At 47.2% G+C, this 16,921-nt stretch overlaps 1 protein-coding gene across 1 annotated transcript in view; it reads left to right on the plus strand.

The window, feature by feature from the left end:
- Positions 1–8,520: 8,520 nt before the first annotated feature.
- DISP3 (dispatched RND transporter family member 3) overlaps positions 8,521–16,921 on the plus strand; it is a 35,639-nt gene continuing 27,238 nt past the window's right edge. The window contains exon 1 of the mRNA XM_053963194.1: positions 8,521–8,596. The gene's annotated coding sequence lies outside the window, so the exon portion shown is untranslated. The remainder of the gene's footprint in view (positions 8,597–16,921) is intronic.

A 16,921-nucleotide genomic window follows, 5' to 3' on the forward strand; every position in this document is an offset into this window, starting at 1 on the left:
CAGGGTAGAGGCATCAGGGTGAGAAGGCTTGTTTGGCTAGGGGTTGAGCTGTGGGATACTAATGCACTCTGGAAGCCTTTGGGGAATGCTGGTGAAACTCCAGTAAATAGTGCACTGAAGGCCTATTCAGCAAATAACTTCCATAAAACTATTAGTTTCTCTTAACTGCAAGGAAAAGCTCCCCACACAGCAGGGGTTTAGGACACACTGTCGCTCTTTACATCGGTTTCTTTCTCTATGGCAATCTGCAGAAGGACCTCTTTCCCAGAGAACTTCAGGGCTGGGGATACTCTTCCTGCCCTCAAAATTGGAGTGTTTTACCTGTCAGCAGTGGTGATTTAGGCTTCCACATGTGAATTTATGCAAAAGAGCCTGCATGCCCAAGCAGGGGCAGCTTCCCAAAGCATTGTGGGCTGCAGCTGCTTGCAGGGCTGGGACATGCATCCCTTCTCCTGATGTGGCTGGAGGCTCCTGAGCTCACTGCTGTTCAGATGGTGCCATCTGGCTCTCATGAAATATATGAGAAATGTTATCCAATAAAAGAAGGGGCTGGCTGGCTGTGTGCCTTCACCTCTGCTCTTTGGAGAAGTGATTGTTTCTGCAGCTGAGAAATGTTTAACAGAATCTTTGAGTACTAATATTGCTTGAGTGAGAAATAATAGGCTGGTAATTAGAATTCAGGCCTGAATCAGTGGTAACTAGAAGATATTTTGCTTGGTCAGGTCAGGGCTGAGGTTTATAAAAATACACAACACATATAAATATATAGTAATGTGGCTTTGTTAGTTTTATGGACAGATAGGAAATGTCCCTTTCCTTGATGTTCTGTCTAGCAGGATATTTGGGTTAGGAAAGATGAGAAGAAAAGGTCTCAGTTCTATGAAAGGAAGACATAGGAAAAAACAGCTGAGGGAAGTTTTTAAAAAGAGCATTTTCCCCACTCCCCATTTTTTTCATATGAGAAAATGCTTTATCTGCAGCTCAGCATCCTTCAGGAATTGCCCCGTGGAGCTGAGGGGACTGATGGGGCTGTTGGATGCACCTGCAGATTCTCCTGGGACACTTTGCTGGCAGCTGATGAGAAAGAACCTCTCTGGCTTAGGGGCCCTTTTTTCCTGGGTTTGTCCATTGCTTTCTCTTCACATTGTTAAGCTTACTGGTGTGCTCAGTCTTCCTTTGAGACCATTTTCCATGTACCTACAGTGCCACATGCATGTCACCCTGTCATGGTTTGACACTGGCCAAACACCCACAAAAGCCACTCACCCTCCCCTGCCACAGCTGGGCAGAGGAGAGAAATATTTAACAAAGTGTTTATGAGTTAAGGACCAGGAGAAAACACTCCAAGGGCAAAATAGGCCCAACTTAGAGATGCAGACTGAGCTTACCACTAACAAAATCAGAGGAGGATAATGAGAAGGAAAATAAGCCCTTAAAAACACCTTTTTGTCCCCCAGCCCCTCCCTCCTTCCCACAGACAGCACAGGGAGACAGGGCATGGGGGTCTTGGTCAGTTCATCATCCGAGGTTTTCTCCTGGTTGGCTCAGGGAGAGAAGTTGTTCCCCTGTGAGACCATGGGGGCCCTTCCCACAGGAGACAGTTCTCCATGAACTTCTCCAGCATGGTTCCACTCTCACGAGCAGCATCCTCCCAAAATTGCTGCAATGTGAGTCCCTCCCGTGGGCACACAGTCCTCCCAAAACTGCTGCAGCGTGGGTCACTCTTCCCCGGGGTGCAGTCCTCCAAGGTCAGGCTGCTCCAGCCTGGAAGCAGGGCTCTCTCCCCACGGGGTCTTCCACCGGAACACAGCCTCCTCCAGGCATCCATCCACTCCAGTGTGGGCACCTCTGCCATGGGCTGGGGGTGGATCTCTGCATCCCCCGGGGATCCCCATGGGCTGGGGGTGGATCTCTGCATCCCCTGGTGATCTCTGCATCCCCCATGGATCCCCACAGGCTGTGGGTGGATCTCTGCATCCCCCAGGGATCCCCATGGGCTGGGGGTGGATCTCTGCATCCCCCGGGGATCCCCATGGGCTGGGGGTGGATCTCTGCATCCCCCATGGATCCCCACAGGCTGTGGGTGGATCTCTGCATCCCCCGGGGATCCCCATGGGCTGCAGGGCCACAGCTGCTTCACGGTGGTCATCACAGCAGCCTGCAGAGGAATCTTGGCACTGGCACCTGGAGCACCTCCTCCCCCTCCTTCTCCACTCACCTTGGTGTCTCCATGTTGTTTCCCTCACATGTTCTCACCTCCTCCTCCTCTTCTCCAGCTAGAATTAGAACTGTGCCACTGTTTTTGTTTTTTGTTCTTAAATATGTGTCCAGGTTTGAAAAGACAGGTGTCTGCTAAGGAAGGCAGGAGCCTCCTGTGAAATGGAAAATGTAAACCCCCTCCCTCCAAGTTGTTATAATTTTGAAATTAAGGGGCTCTCAGGAAAAGGTGTGGGAGCAAGAATAACAGTTCTTTATTTGGGAATAAAAATAAAATAAACAATGCAGTAATACAAAACAACACTGACAGAGTCAGAATACAACCTGTTGGTCACGGTGTTGGCAGCAGTCCCATTCCATGGTGGCTGCAGCCCATCTGCAGTGCCAGCTGTGGTTCTGGTGGAGCAGGATCCTGTAGAAGGGTGGAGTTTTCCTCTGAAGCTCCAGTAGTGGTGTAGATAGGCCTGGTCTTCCCCTAGGAATCCAGTGGAGAAGACTGGCTGTGATTTTCCTTTTCTCAGATTGTATCCAGGTAGGAATGCTTGGCTCCTCCCCCTGGGCAGAGCCTCTCCCCATGGGATGATGGAATTTTATCAGCCATGCAGGGACACTCACTGACCCATAAACTGAAGGTATTTCCCAGAGGGAGGATTGGCTGTGAAGAGATAAAGAAAACTGCCCAATGGACAGAAGATAACTGCCCCACCTCTAACAGAGAGGAATAGAATACACACCCCCATTTCCAGCCTAAGACAGCATGTTATCACAGAGGCATTCCCAACATCTCTAATTGGCCCAGCCTTGGCCAGTGGCATGTCCCTCTTCAGAGCCATCAGGGACTGGCTCTGCTGGACATGGCAGAAGCTTCTAGCAGCTTCTCACAGAAGCCACCTCTGTGCCCCACCCCCCATTTCCAAAAACCAGGCTGTGTAAAACCAACACACACTATTGTAAATGCAGGTGAACCTGGTGGGAAGAAATGCTGATGTCTGACTCCAGTTCAGAAGGCTGAATGATTTCTTTATTATAACTATACTATAATACATTAATATACTATTTAAAGGAGATACTAAAACTACATGCCTACTTTCTAACTACTATATCTAACTAACTCATAACTCATGACCCTCTTGCTAGAATCCAGCCACAGGTGGATTTGATTGGTTATCAGGTTCAAACAATCCTCACCAGAAATCAATTAAGCAATCACCCCAGGTAAAAAATTCTCTAAACACATTCCACATGGGAAAAACAAGGAGCAGAAATAGAAATTGTTTTCTCTTTCTTCTCTCTGTGCTCCTTTATGAAAAATTCTGAGTGAGAGAGGAGAATGTGCTTGCCACAACACACCTTTCAATCCAGGCACACAGACATTTCCATATTCACAAGCTCTGGTAGCCCTGTGTGTAGTCCAGGGCTGTGCTGACAGACTTTGCACTCATCTCCCTTGTCTGGATCCCAAGCCTGCCTTTGTGTTTGATGAAGTTCAGTTCTCAGCTGTTGCCCAGCCCTCTCTGCTCTGTGTCTGACTGGTATAAACTTGAAAGCCTTTTGGGCAATCAAGCAGTAACATATTTTGTGGAAGCTGAAAGTCCCCTCGATAAAATTTACAAGGTCTAAGTGAGCCTGCTTGACATTGTTTAATGCTTTAGTAATGAGCACCTAGACAGGAAAGATTGCTGAAGTAATTTTATTCTGCATTGATGAGCAGTCAGAATTTCAGAGAGAGGCCATAAATATAAGGAAGTGGAATGGCCAATGGTGCCTGATCTTGGTGTGGAGGGTGGTTGTGCTTAGGCTATGAGACATTAATAAAGGGGAAGGGTTTTCCTTCAGTTTCCCAACTCCAAAAGGCATCCTTTAGCCAGAAATGGCTTTAGGGACAGTAGCAATCTCTTTCCTTCCTGCCTGCCTGTGACAGTGCTTCCGTGGACAAGTGTTTGTGGATTTGCAGCTGCTACAGTGCAGTACAGTGCTGATGTCCCCTGGTGTCACGTGTGTGTTTGTACTGTGTGGCTGCGACAGCAGTGTGTAGCACCTCAGCCCCTGTGCTGTGTGCCTGGGCATGTGTGCCATTAATAAGAGCCACAGATAATGCTAATTCTTTGTAGATGGATTTGCATTGTTAGTGGAGTCTGCAATAAGGCACTGACACCTTTCTGCACAGTTATGTGCAAGTAATGCAGGTACAGCTGGATACACACTGTGTTTATGTGTTGCTCACACAGTTTCAACTTGTGTCTGAGTAAAACATACTCACTATTGCTGGTTTAAACAAGTAATGAACTACATCTTCATTTTGGCAGCACATGCCATGTTTGATTGAACACTTCTGTGAGGCCTGAGGGAGGAAAGTGATAGCAGTTAGAAGCTGATGCTCTGTGAACACAGAGGGACATGGAAGGAAATGTTAAATCATCTACGAAGATTTCTCCTGGGCATTATATTGGCTCTCTCATCCCCAAAAATTTTAAATGTTTTATTTCTTTCCAATGCAGAATGATAAGAGATTGAAATCATAGAAGTTGCCTGTCTAGGTTTGGAAAGACAGGTGTCTGCTAAGGAAGGCAGGAGCCTCCCCTGAAATGGAAAAATGTAGACCCCCTCCCTCCAAATTGTTATAAATTTGAAATTAAGGGGGGATCTCAGGCAAAAATATGGGAGCAGGAATAACAGTTCTTTATTAGGGAAGAAAATAATGCAGATAAACAATGCAGTGAACGAAACCAACACTGGCAGAGTCAGAATACAACCTGACACCCTGTTGGACAGGGTGTTGGCAGCAGTCCAATTGGAATTGTGGCTGCAGTCCTGGAGTGTCAGTGTGGTTCTGTTGGAGCAGTGATCCTGTAGAAAAGGGTGCAGTCTTCCTCTGAAGAGGCAGTGGAAGAGGCAGCTGTTCCTCTGGGAAATGCAGTGCAGGAAAAGCCGTGCTGGTGTTCCAGAAACTCCAGATTATATCCAGGTAGGAATGCTTGGCTCCTCCCCCTGGGCTGAGCATCTCCCAGTGGGATGTTCCAGCTCTTATCAGCCATGCAGTGACACTCAATGGCCCCTTATCAGCAGATGTCTCCCCTGAGAGAGGACTGGTTGTGGAAGAGATAAGGAAAACTGCCCACTGAACAGAAGACAACTGCCACACAGATGGCAAATGGATACATCTTGCCTTGCCTTGCAATCTGGGACATTGCCATAGTGCAGGATTGTCAGCCCCTGCAATCCAGGTGAGTATTCCATTACAGGGCTTTCTGAGTGCTGTGCATTGGTGTTCATGTAGTGATACTTAACGCTGAACGTGGCAGTTGGAGTGTCTCTATATCGACATGGAAAGGCATATTCTTCATGTACATTTTCTTAATGTACAAGAAAAATTCTAGCTCAGCTAAGGCTAGTGTAGCTCTGTGGTGTGCATGTGAAGGAAGGCATCATGGTTTCATGCTCTCAGAAAACCATGTACAAGTTTTAAAAGCTGCAGTGGTCAGGTTGATTTGTGCAGAGAGGAGATGGGAAGGGTTTGTCTTGGCACAGGTGTGCCAGCAGCACTCTGTTGCTGTTAGCTCCTGTGTGCATGTGTCAAAATCTGCTAGGACAAGCGGGGTGTTGTGATGGTTCGTTTTACAGTGCAAAAGGCAAACAGCAGGGGACCATCTGTTTAATCATAACAAATGCACCTTTATTGAGTGCCAACAGCAAATGCGATAGAGGGGTCAAAAAGGAAATAAAGGATCGAAAGAAAAAGAGAAAGAGGGAGGGGGAATATAGCTACCAAACAGAGAGACAAAATCCTCGATGGTCCAGCCACATAGATTCGCCGTCATCTGTGGGGGTTCACCAAAGTCTTGGTTAACTCAGGGATCTTTTATAGTCCTCTGCCGAGTGGGGGAAACAGGTAATGGAGAAATGAGTCTATTGAAAAACGGGTACAGACAACAGGCAAGTCAACTTCAGCAGGGAAGCAGACCCTTTGTTTTCTTGGTCCAGCGAAGGCACCCGCAGGCAACACTTGGCAAACATCCTGCTTCAGTCAGGCCAACGCCCCTGTGATAGGATTATAGGGGTCTCAGTCTCAGTCCCTGGGAGGGAGCTTCAATCTCTGTCTGTCATGGTGGTTGTGAGGCACATGAGGGCTCTTCCGTAGGAGATCACCAAAGTTACCCCAGAAAGTTCATTTGGCCAAGAGGTGGCAAAATTCGTGGGTTATTGTGGTGAGCGGGTATCGTGAAGCAGCTGTAAGCACATAGAACAAGCTACTCCTTGCCAGGTCCTTGCCAGGCCTGCTCGAAGCAGAAGGTGTTCATGGCAGCACAGCACACACCTGCAAACAATCATCCACCTCAACCAAGCCGGAAACTCCAGTCGGGGTCTCCAGGATCTCAGTCTCTGCCATTGCAACAATCGTGAGGCAAAAATGAGGGGAACTTGGGACCGTCTCTCACAGCATCACACAACCTGGGGTGCTTACGCCCAGAGGCGAGCGGGGCCAGCTCAGGGGGTGTGTGTCTGTCTGTGCTGGAATGCTGTCAGAGTCAGAAGCAGTGCTGAGGAGGGTCGTGTTACTGTCTGAACGCTCAGAAGCAGTGCTGGCTAATAACTCCTGCAGTCTGCTGGGCTCTGCTGAGTGATTGAGCACTGTCCCTCACCTCAGCGCCAGCAGTGCTTGCAACACCAGCAAAGTTAGAAAAAGCAATTTTTCCCTTTATTGTACACTTGCAGTTTTCAACAAAATTGCTAACCCCACACTGTTACCTTCTCTGCAGACATCTTTATCACTGGTAGAAGTATACAAAGCTGGTGGAATGAATTTTTACTTCAGAAGCCTCATTAAATTTGCATTCCTTGGAGGCCCACAAGGAAGATGATGGTCTGGCTTTGTCTGCTTCACTTCCTGTCCACTTCGGGTGATGCATCAGAGCTTTTGACACAGCCTGCTTGGAGACAGACTCAGGTGATGGGCTTATTTTATTGAGCTGCTTTCAATTTCTTATTGACTTAACAAATCTATCTGAAAATAGATATTTTCCCTAAGCACCATCAAACTCAAATAAGTGAGAATATAGGGCAAAACAAGCCTATGTAATGTAGCCTAATTAAGGGCCATTGCTATTGGGTAGTTGTTCAGCAATTTACTGACATAATCCTGCTATTTCAGGAGTCCACATTACAGTAACAGGTCACTGCAGTAAACAGGCCAAGGATAGGGGGACTGTTGTTCTCTCTGCCTCCAAAGCCAGATGAGCACAAAATAAATAAATGCAAAACCACTGTATCCAGCACAGCAGTTAGAGACTGTCCATCAACACTGAGCAAAGCCCCTGTACCCAGAGATGTCTTTATCATAGATGGGAGTCCATCTCCTGAACGCCAAGGCAAGGGCACAGCAAGCTAATGACCAGCTGTGCAGAATGCCTTGCTCCATGAGAGGCAAGTATGAATGTATAAAAGACTTTTCTCTACCACCTTAATTAATAAGTCTTGCTGGCTCACATTTAATGACTTCTACTTAATTCAGGGATTGTTGCTGCATATTTCTGCCACTTCATGCACATAGCTATCTCCTGTATAGAGCATTTATCTAGCAGTGAGTACTCATGACGAGTCCTTCCCAAAGCCCTGGCTCTAAGAGGGGCTGGACCTGCAGCACCGGCCAGGTGCTGCAAAAGTTTCTGGTAGTTTCCGTCCCAAGATGGGCCCGGTCTCGGGGTGGTGGCAGCGCCCGCCCGACAGAGCCGGACTCCCATCCGTCACAGAGGCATTACCATCGCTCTGAACGGCTGCCTGTAAACCGAGGGCTCCCTCTGCGGGCGGGCAGGGCAGTCCCGGATGGTCGCGCATGCCGGAGAGGACACGGGCACCCGCAGCTCCTCACCTCGGCGGCCGCTCCGCTACCTGCGCTCTCCGCTGCGGAGCTGCGCGGGGCGGGCTGTCACCGGGGCACGTTCCTCAGCGCCGCGTCCGCGCCGCCCTCCCGGCGCTACCGGGCCCTGTGGGGCGGCCGCCTTCCTCGCCGGGGCTGCCTGCCCGGCGCCACCGCTCCGGGGCCAGCGGGGCGGGGGCCGCGCTCGGGGCACGGTTTATATACGCGCTTTGTAGCGCGGCCACAGCGCCGCCCGCAGCGCGGCGGGGCGGCGGCAGCCCCGGAGCTCCGCACCGCTCCGCTCCGCTCCGCACCGCTCCGCGGCACGGCGGCGGGCGCTGGCGGTCCCCCGCCCGCCCGCCTTTCCTTCCGCCCACGGCGGCCGCGGCGCTCGGCGGAGCGGCATCAAAAGGCGGCGGCGGGGCCGGGTCAGGGCTGCGGGACCGGCACCGCCGCCGCCGCGGCGATCATCGGTAGAGCGGGAGCCGGCGCTGCCCACTGCTGCTGCCGCCCGGCGCGGCGGAGGTGAGTGATGCGTTCCGCGGCCCCGGGGCTCTGCCAGGTCTTGGGAGTCTGTGAGCACGGCTGTCTGTCGTGGTGCTCTCTCCGCCGGCGGCCCTCAGCGCTCGGCTCTGCCCGGGGTGGCCTGGGGTGTCGGTGGGGCTCCCGGGTCCCGCAGTGCTTAGAGAAAACACCGCTTGTAATCGTGCCTATCGTGCCTTTTTTTTTTTTTTTTTTTCCTCCCCCTCCGTCCCCTTTCCCTTTCCCTTTTTCCTTCCCCCTGGGAATCCAGCAGCTAAAACCCTCAGTTGTGTGTTTAGCCAACTCTCCCTGGAAGCTCTGGATAGTTCATGAATATGCATAGGGAGATCGTTTCCCGGGAGGCTGCCTCTATAATGAGCTGATTGAGCTGCGCCTGCAGCAGGGCTGTTCTCCTGGGGGAAAAGTTGAGCGCCAGAACTGAGGAGCTTTGTGTCCCTGGCGTCACGGAGGCTTGGCCGGCCTCTGAGAAGGAGCAGAGTCAGCGGGGTATTGGCCGTACTCAGTGGTGTTAGCAGGTCCAGCCAGGCAGGATCCTCATCTGCTGTGTGTCCAAAAGACATAAAGAGCATCATGTAACTACTATATGTAAGATAACCTTCCTGTTTCATACCAGCTTGTGTAGAAATGGACTTTTCCTGTCTAAAAACACCGCACCACTTAATAAGGACATTTCATTGCTTAGCAACAGTCCCAACTTAGCTTGGTCCTTATGGCTCTTGCCATTCAGGAGGTCTCCAAAGATGTGCCAGTAAAACAGCCACTGTCCTGGAGCAAAGAATCTCTTCTGTTTCTTCCTTGGTGATGTGATGACCAAGCCAAAAGAGCGGGGCTGGTTGCTCCTGCCCAAGTATTTAAGAGCACTTGAGAGACTGGGAGCTGAGTGTAACTGAAAAATTCCAGGCCAGACAGAGTAAGCTGGAAGTGGCCGGTCCCTCAGGTATGTGTGGGACCTTGCATCTGCCTTGTTGATGCATCCTGTGCCACTTGCACCTTTGTTTTGTGCACAGGTGTAGCAGCATGCTGGTTAACAACCTTCACTTATGCAATTATTAGTATAGTATTTTGACAGCTGTGCAGAGTCTGCTAGTGTTTAATGTAATACACAAAAAAATAAGTTCCTTTAAAACAAGGCTGATGCATGTCCTCCTCTGCTGCGGCAAGACAGACTAGTTAAATGGGGTGAGGACTTGTGCTTTGGAAGAGCAATTCCAATGACAAACACACAGGATTTTTGCTCACAAACCCACATCCTGATACACATAAAATTTGCTACCGTAGAAACTCAGTCTTTTAAGAACAATTTCCCCATGAAAATTTGTGTAAGCTTTTGAAACTAGCTGTCTGCTCTCATCAGAACAACTTTGCTTGGGGACAATATTTTTCCCTCTTTCTCACCAGTAACCTTGTGAAGTGTTGATCAAGATAGAATCCACAGCACCAGCTTGCTTTAATTGCTCTTTTAGACTGTGTATCTAGATGGAAACCTAGCAACACAACAACTGTATTGAAGGAAGATGTTTCACTTCTTTTATCACGCTGGATGCATCTTTAGAGGTTAGACTTATCAAGCTAGTCTCTTTACCCCTTGGAGCCTTATAGCTTGATTCCCTAAGCCTGGAATAAAACGGAACTGAGCTAGTGAAAAAGACAACAAAGATGGAATGGAAATGCTTAATATGATAAAAGTTCCATTCTTCCTTTCTTCCTGCTGCCCCTGCAGTATTCCCATGGGGAAGATATTCCTCTACAGAGAGAGAATGCTTGTCTAATAGGAAAATTATTCAAGGGGAAACTATCCATCAGCATTTGTGTCCCTTTCACTTAGAGGCACAAGGGGAAAGCTAAGGGCCCAGAGCAGCGTGTAACAGTGTAATATGTGAGAACTGGACTGGCATTTGGGAAGAAGCATCAGCATCATCCAGTCCCCAACTGCCCACAGTAGTGATGACTGTGATTCAGTTTCTGCAATGTACAGGGCAAATTCATCCTCAGGGGTAGGGAAAAACCCCAAACCACAACCCCAAACATAAGCTGAAGTCACTTATACTCTGTCCAGATTTCCCACACTGGCTATAGTGTAGTGTTTTCAGCTATATTGACAAACACCCTTGTTGTGCATGTTGTTCCTTACCATAGAATAGGGCACTTACATGGAGTCAGGATGGCAATATCTGACTGGTTCTTTGTAATTTGGGGGCACATAGATGAGGGATTTTACACTGTTGAAATTGCTGTTAGTTTTTAGATGTTTGGGGGAAATGTGTTTGCTAGGTGCTAAAAATTCTTTCAATATCTTGTGTGTCCTTGGCTGTGCCTCCCAAGATCCTGTATTTTTTCAGCATTAATGAATTAAACATCACAAATGCCTTTGTCACGCCAACAGAAGAAGCAGTTAAGTTACAGGAAAACTCTGACCCCTTCTGTATCTGTAATTTCTGAACTGCAAATGAGGTGTTGTTGACAAGCTGTATTTTGCAGGAGTTTATGGGGTGGCTGTGACGTGCGTGTATGTAATCAAATCACATGAGAGTGATAGGATGGGTGCATTTCAGTTTGGCACAGGGAGAGGGTATGCACACGGTGTTAACATTTTGCATCCAAAAAAGCCACAGCACATCTGTAATCCTCTGGTGATGCCAGTGCTCCAAGATAAGTGCTGCTTATACAAAGACTTGCCTGTTGGGTATGAGTACTTAATAAATAAGCTTGAGTGAAACCGGAGTGGGATAGAAGTTCATACCCTGGTGCATATGGAAAATCTGGATAAGCTGTGATTTTTATTTCTGAAGTTTGAACAGGTCATTCTGTGAGTCGCAGGGTCTCTGGGTAACGCTGCTGTGGTTTCTGTGCATGCCAACGTGCAGAAAATCCTGGCAGAAGCTCTCTTCAGCACAAAGTATTTAGCATACAATTGGTTTAATCCTCTAATCTTATCAAGCACTAACATAAATGAGAACTGAACAAATTCGTTCAGTTCTAAAAAATGAAATTCTAAAAAATCAAACCACATTATATTTCTCAGTGTAGTGCAAAATATTTCTCCTTTTACTTACCTGATTGGCTTATTTTTTTAATCCATTGTTTGTTTAGAGGTATCAGACTATAAATTTGGGCTTAGTGGTGAACGTACATGTAATCGGCTGTCCCGTGATGCGAGTTTATCTGCAATTTGAACAGCTGGAGGGGAATTCAGGATCAGAGCAAGCAGTACGGCCTGAGGGCGTGGGAGCTGCGGGGCTTGGCAGAGGGAGGAGTTTCTGCTGAGTGAGTGCTTCTTACCTCTTTGGCAACAGCAGTCCTGTGCACTTTCTATTGTTTTTGTGCCAGTCAAGAAGAGCAGCAAATGTCCTTTGCCTTCTTCCTTGCCACACACCTGTTTCTCTTCAGAGAGGTAAGCGGTCCTCACGAGGTGGGTGTGAAAACTGTCCTTTGGCTCTGTGAATGTGTGGCCAGCAGCCCGGGAATGTGTTTTCAGACCTCGTGATGAACTTGAGCAGTGAAATATTAGTTTCTAGAACGCACTTAATCTCCCCCTGTGATGCCGCAGAACAGGCTATCTCTTTAAATGATTGATTTAACACAGATTTACCTGAGTTCATTCATCTTGTTGTACCTTTACCAGGGTGAATTTTCTCTCACTCCTGTCTCTCGGGGTCAGCCTGTCAGGACCCCAAGAGTGTAAAAGTCCTTGTTTCCTAGCCCGTGCAGCCAAAGAAGTCTGGAGTGCGTAGGATCAAGCTCTCAAGGATGTTTATTTTTCCTTATCTATAACATTCTTTCTCTGACCTGCTGAGGTCCATCCAGAAAGGAAGCCATGGCAATCTGCCTGCCCTCTCGGGCAATGTTTACCTTTTATATCAAAAGTTATGTTCAGTCTGTTTACAATAACGTGCCAATACCTATCATCTATGTTGGACAGTGTGTGTCTACCCTAAACCAATAGAAAAGTGTCACCATCACACCAAGACATGGAGGACAAGACGAAGGAGAAGAAGGCCGGGACATGCCCAAATCCTTCCATCTTGACCCCCTGAACTACATTCTAAAAACCCCAAAATTTTACTTTTCCACCCTATGTTAATTCAAATATCACAGTACTCAAACCCTTGTGGCTTGTAATTCCTCTTACAGACTTGACAGCTTTTCCCACGGGCTAAAATCGAAGCCACAGGTGTTTTTGACTTCTTGCCAAGGTCTCCGAGCCCCGTGCCAGGGTCTGGAGCCAGCCAGGGCAGCCAGAGGGGTGTCCTGGACTCCAGCACCTGTCCTCACCGATGCTTTGCTAAGGGCTGGATCCTCGTCTCCTCTTTCAGAGCAGCACCTCATTTCGTGAATAGCTCTGCTGCCTTCAGTGAGACTGTTAAAGAGAAAGGCTGCGGTGCTTGTGACTCAGACTAATGCACGTCAATTTAAAGGACAGATTAAGCGCAGTGTGAGTATGGATTGCAGTGTCTGGCCCGTAATGAATAATTCAGGAGTATGGAGGAGACAGCTGTAAAGTGCTTAATCCAGTTTTAAGTGAAGTCAGCAAAAGACTTTCCATTGACCCCCGTCCAGGATACGTTTCAGCGAAGCTTAACCACGTGTGAGTTTGTAAATTGTCCCATTGATAGCAGTGTGCTTCAGGCGTGAGCTACACCAACTGTCTGCATTAGCACCAGCTGAATGTTATTTATGACTCTCTTGTCCGCTGTGCTGTCATTGACCGTCCTCTGCAGCACCTAAGGGAAGCTTTCTGAGCGCTGAGCATGGCTATTGAGTCATGCTTTTATAGCATTGAAAACCAGAAAAGATTAATAACCCGAGTACTACACCATTAACAGGAGAAAATACGGACACAAAAAGCTTGGAAAAACAAGCTTCAAAGGTTTAATTTTGGTTGCTTAGAGCCAGGAATGGTGCCCTCCTTCTGCAAGAACAAGGCAATTGTGTGTGATAAGCATCCCACCACAACTGGACACTGATCTGCCTTCCCGGGGTGAATTGAACCCCCAGGGACTGCAACTGCCCCTGGGAGACCTGCTGTGGAAATGGCAGAGCAGTTCTGCTGGTGGGAACCAGGGGATGCTCTGCACCTGCAGCTCTTGTTTTCAGGTATGGGTCTGTAGCACCTGGGAATTCTGTCCTTCCAGCTGCTCCATAGGGATTTACTTTCCCTTAACAGTTCAGTTCAGCACAGCCACTAGCAGTGATGATTTTTTGTCATGGCAGCATTATTGACTTGAAGGGGCAGGGCATCTCCTCCTGGTTGTAACTCAACATATAAAAATTCCAATGTAATCTGTGCCTTTGTTTTGAGCCTGCAGATTCTGGCAGTGCCACAGGCTTTGCTCTCCTGTGGGGAGACAAGCACACCCACGACAGAGCAGGGCACCCCAGACAGAGGGTGTCTCCTGCACTGAAATTAGGCCTTCACAGTGTTATAGAGAGGTAATGAGATGGTTGGCTCTCACAATTAAGACATGAATATTATGTATATGTTAAGAGAAGTGTGAAAAATGCATATTAAATGATTGGCTCTTCGCAAATATTAAATTGAATACTATATGTGTTATGTTGGAAAGTTATTTTGTAGTACTGTATTAATCCTTTCTAAGTAGTGTGGTAGATATAGTTTTAGGTTATAACATAATGTTATAATAGAAACTATGCAATGTAATTTTTTTTTTAACTAGCCCAAGAAAGGGATGAGATAATAAAGAAATTCTTCGCACAGAGGTAACAGCAACAAGACACTTAAGAGTTACTGCTTCCTTAACAGAAAAGACAAACATTCCTCCACCTTCTGTCTGTTTTTAAAGAGAGCACGCTTTGTTTGAGAAGAATTTATGCATCATGTATGAGATACATGAATATGCAACAGGCTATTGCTTTTAAGGGTTAATCCTTTGTTAGTGAGCCATGCTTTCAAGAAGGAAAGCATCCGGACATCCGTAACTCTTTGCTTTTTATTACCCCTTATTGTCCTAACTCTGATTGTCCAAATTCTTATTGCTCTAATTTTTACTACTATTTTTATAACTATTTTATTACTATTAAACTTTTAAAATTTTAAAACAAGTGATTGGCGTTTTTCACATAGTTATGTTATTGTGATATGTTCTCCCATAGTCCCCTTTTCCCTCACTAGATGGCCTTGGCAGTTCAGGCATTTGGCAGGAGGGCAGGCTTGTTACTAGAAGTCGAGGCATGGCAACACTTGACCTCCAATAAAGTTGTAAGAAAATGATCTCCACCAATGGATGGCAGAAAAGGAGTTGACTGACAGATTCTAGGAGGGGCTGGGGTCCCTGATGCGACACCAAAGGTATAAAAGGTAAAGCCATCATTTGTGAATGAGCACATGGAGTTTGGTTCTGTGCTCCCAGTGCTTTATATTTTCCTTATTCAGTTCTTTTGTTGTATTTCGTTAAGGTTTAATAAACCTTGGACATTTTAAAAGTGAGCGTCATTTCTCACAACAAATGCCTCACTTTTTTTCCCTGTTTTTGAGTTTTCTCTGCTTGCTGGGAGAAGTGTTTTAGGGGGACAAGGCTGGAGTACTTTCCCTGCCATCTGCCTTAAAGGCAGCAGGCTTGAAAGCTGGCACAGTTACTTCCTGATCTTTGCCAAGCTCTGTTAATGCAGAACAGCTTCTCCTGAGCAGAAGGCAGTTCATGGTTCTTAAATAGTGGAGAAAGGGGAGAGGCCAGCGTGTTTAAAGGGGTTGAAAGACACACTGGCAGTCATCTGATTCTTAAACTGATGCTGGCCTTGACTCTCTGCTGCTTTACTGGGGGAGATTTAGGGGTGAGCATCATTTTTCTGCCTGGACTTGAAGGTGTGAATGCTTGTTGCTTTTGGGGCCTGGTTCTGCAGCTGCATCTCACTTCAGCCATGTCAGTGAAGTCACTTTGGATTTGTTACTGGGAGTGTTCCCTGGGATCTACCTGCTAAGCTAACCACATGGATAAACTTATTTGGGCTTCAGGGCATCCTGCCTGAGGCTGCCACAGACTTTCTTCCTGTCTTACTTTTTCATAGCAGAAATCTCTTTGACTTGAACAAAGAGGAGTGTTCTGGGAGATCTCTAGCTTTACTCTGAGCCTGCTGGACTGATGTTGGGCTAGCAACTCACAGGGTCTCTGTGTCACTGTTAAATGGAGTTGTAAGTACCACTGCTGCTTCTCATTTGGCAACTAGAGTTGAGTGATGTCAGCAGTAACTTGCTTGGTCTGTATTTAGCTTCTGTAAAAGTCAGCAAAAGTAATAGATTAATTCCATCAGAGATGAAGCTCGACTGTGGAACCTTGCTTAATTCATTTGTGAACTTGCTTATAATGCCATCTATTTCCCTAGAGGAATAAGGAATTGAATCTGATAGGTGTTTGCAAAGGGTTTATGCAGTCTCTGATATATGATGCACAAAGTACTCCTTGCTCTTAGAGGGATGTTGACTTGTTTCTTGGCTCTGTGTTGCACCTAGGAGCTGAGAATGAACTGCTTTTGAGCTGTATTCAAATCTTTGGAGACAATTTGGAAAAAAAAAAAAACCACAAAACAACACCTAACCGTCCTACTGCTTTGGGTACTGCTGCAAATGCAGCACACTTGATTCCCTGAATCCAACAAGTTCTTTCTGTTCCTCCTTTTAACAAGAGAAATTAATTACTGAAGAAGATGGGGCTGCAGACTCAGGTTTGAACTAGAGCCCAATGGGGCATTTTAAACATATTTGAGAAATGCCCAAAGCAAACCTGCTTATGAATCAAACCCAGCCAAATCCTCTGTCTTTGCACTGCCACTGCTTTCCCCCCACCTCCCCCCTTGCTCACCCTCTCACTTGCTCTCCAGCTAAAAGTCAGGCACTAGGTTTAATCTCCAAGGCAGTTCTTATAGCTGAGTTGAAATGGGGAGGTGGACAGGCCCACAAGTGCATGAAAGTGACTCAGTAACACAATGGGCTCCAGTGAAACTGGGAGTCTGGACAATATAGACATCAGCTTGTTTTTAAAGCTAAATTTATTTTGCCTGAAAGCTCAGACTAGTTCTTGGGCCATGCTGAAAGCTGCTCCTTCCAGTGCTTCCTGCCAAGAGTTGCAATTTCCAACCTCTGGGCATGGCAGGCTGGGCTTCTTGAGGACCCACAGAGCACCTGTCAGTGCCTTGGACTTGCCATCCAGACCAGACTGGACACAGAGTGTCCAGTTTCTCAGTGGAGTGTCTCACAGTCTGATGTATGTGCTGCAAGCCATTTCTTTCCACATCCAAACTGAATTTTATTTCCAAGGCCATCCCTTCTTTTTCTCCCCATCCTAACCCTTGCAT

Source organism: Vidua chalybeata, chromosome 22 (assembly GCF_026979565.1).
Source record: "Vidua chalybeata isolate OUT-0048 chromosome 22, bVidCha1 merged haplotype, whole genome shotgun sequence".
NCBI lineage: Eukaryota > Metazoa > Chordata > Aves > Passeriformes > Viduidae > Vidua > Vidua chalybeata.